The sequence below is a fragment of the Ixodes scapularis genome, unplaced genomic scaffold (genome assembly GCF_016920785.2).
Source record: "Ixodes scapularis isolate PalLabHiFi unplaced genomic scaffold, ASM1692078v2 PGA_scaffold0__279_contigs__length_252992795, whole genome shotgun sequence".
In the NCBI taxonomy this organism is placed as follows: domain Eukaryota; kingdom Metazoa; phylum Arthropoda; class Arachnida; order Ixodida; family Ixodidae; genus Ixodes; species Ixodes scapularis.
Window position 1 is genome coordinate 90990055 of NW_024609835.1, and position 2314 is coordinate 90992368.

At 46.5% G+C, this 2314-nt stretch overlaps 1 pseudogene; it reads left to right on the plus strand.

Moving 5' to 3' along the window:
• The first annotated feature begins 288 nt into the window (after window positions 1-288).
• On the plus strand, window positions 289-1154 carry LOC115318329 (annotated as a pseudogene).
• Window positions 1155-2314: the final 1160 nt, after the last annotated feature.

The window sequence follows — 2314 nt, forward strand, 5'->3', positions numbered from 1 at the left end:
TCTTCTGTCATCACCCACGTGCTGTTTTCTACACTGCTGACTGCTCTCTCGGACGACAGTCCGGTATGTGCACTCCTCTCTCATGGGCACAGCGCGAATGGCTACTATCTGCCATCTGTCAGTGAGTCATCATGTCTGGATGCGTCGCCACTGGAGCACTGAATTCTCGACCAAGCATGGAAGGCACAATCGACACCGACACGTCCAGACGCTGCACCTATAAAGCAACGACGACCACCGGCAGCGCTCTGTGGGCTCGGTGGCTGTGCTACAACACAGCCCACTAATCCGCTTGTCTTCGCCATGCAGGTTGGTAAACCGTATGGCCTTTTTGCTAAGAAATCTAGCAACTACTTTTTGGTACAGCTGCCGAGTCCGCAGTGTTGCCTTGCCGTCTGTGCTGAATGCGTTCTTGTTGTCCGTTTTTTACTGCTGCTGTCAGGCGACGTAGAAACAAACCCAGGGCCTGACGATGCCGTGCTGGTTGAACTGCAAAACCTGTCTGCCGGTCAATCTCAACTACTTGCTGAGGTACAAGGCCTCATATTCCAACTGCAAACAACCGACAAAACAATGTCTGAACTCAGCAAGTGAATGGCGGAACTAGAGGGCCATTACCAAAGCCTTGCAACTGTGCGAATTGAACTAGAGACAACCCGAGCCGACACTGCCCAGACGGCTCGCCAGGTATGCGACCTGGAGGCCCGTCTGGACGATGCTGAGAATCGCTGCCGCCAAAACAACTTGACTTTTTATGGTCTCCCTGATCCCACTGCCTTAGAAACGTTTGCCCAGTCGGAACAGAGAGTCATTCGCCACTGTTTTGATATCTTCAACGTCACTTTGGACCCTAAAGATATCGAACGTACACATCGCCTCGGGCGTTATACAGCTGACCAGTGCCGCCCAATAATTGTAAAGTTCGCCTTCTTCAAAACGAAAGAGTTCATCATTTCAATGGCTCAAAGTTGAGAGGCACAAACTACAGCATTGGCGAAGACTTCTTTCGTCCTGTTCATAACGCTCGGAGGCACCTTGTTGCTTTTGCTAAAACCAAATCTGTCGCGTTTTCTCTCCGCTACAAAACACTGTTCATCGGTTCTAAACGCTATGTTTTTGATGAGACAGCAGAAACTGTAAAAGAAATAGCATAGCGATCACCCCGCTATCAGCGAGTAAAAAGACACCCTCAGACTACTGCCCGAACAAATCTTTCTTTTTCTGCAATCTCTAGTAACATACGTAGTTTCCTTCAGAAGCGCGAACTCGTGTTCAATCTTGTGTCGTCATCTGCCAGCGATTTATTGATATTAACTGAAAAATGGCTGACTAATGACGTCACAGACTCTGAGGTGTTGGCTGATCTACCGAATTTCAACCTCTTTCGTGACGATCGTGTTGGCACTCGAGGGGGAGGCGTCCTTATTGCCGTTAGCCAACACTTGTCATGTTCTGGTATCAACATTATGTCTGACCTAGAAATATTCGGGCTTATCTGCGAAGTAGCTCCTCAAACTGTTCTACTCGGCGTGTGCTATAGACCGCAGCATAACAGTCCCGTCTTTCCCCTTAAGCTCAATAACACCTTAAGTGAACTTACAGCAGAACACCCCAACGCACATATCCTCCGTTTTGGAGACTTTAATTACCCGAAAGCTGATTGGACTAACTCGTCAAATCTAACTGTGGGTAACGCAGAAACGAGAGAAGTTATGGAGGTATGTCTGAACTTCAATCTCACCCAATTGATATCAGAACGAACACGCATATCAAACGAATCTGCAAACGTTCTAGACCTAATACTAACAAGTCAACCGGACATGTTATCATCCATTACTTTCCTCCGTGAAATCATTGACCACAGAGTTATTCACGCTGTTTTCGAGTTTCTTCCGATAGCACGCCAGACACACAAGAAAAAGATCCGTCTCTATAATAAAGGAAATTACGACGCCATAAAAAATGAATTTACCACGTCTTTCAGATCTTCTGAGTCGTCCTTTCATGACCGATCCATAAACGAGAATCGGTTGATTTTCAAAAGCAACATAGAAGAACTGGTAAATAAATTCATCGCGAAAGTCAGTTTTAGCGCCAATTGCCAAAAACCATCAAAACTCTGAAAAAGCTAGAAAATAAGAAAAAAAAAAGACAAAGACGATTCCGTGCAGCTAAGCAAAGGACAACCTCTTGTGCGTGGGACAAATACTATGCAGCTGAAAACGCGTATCTGTCTCCCATCCGATGCGCTAAGCGCTCTTTCTTTCACTCCGACCTACCTAATATCTTACTCAACAACCCCAGGAAGTTCTGG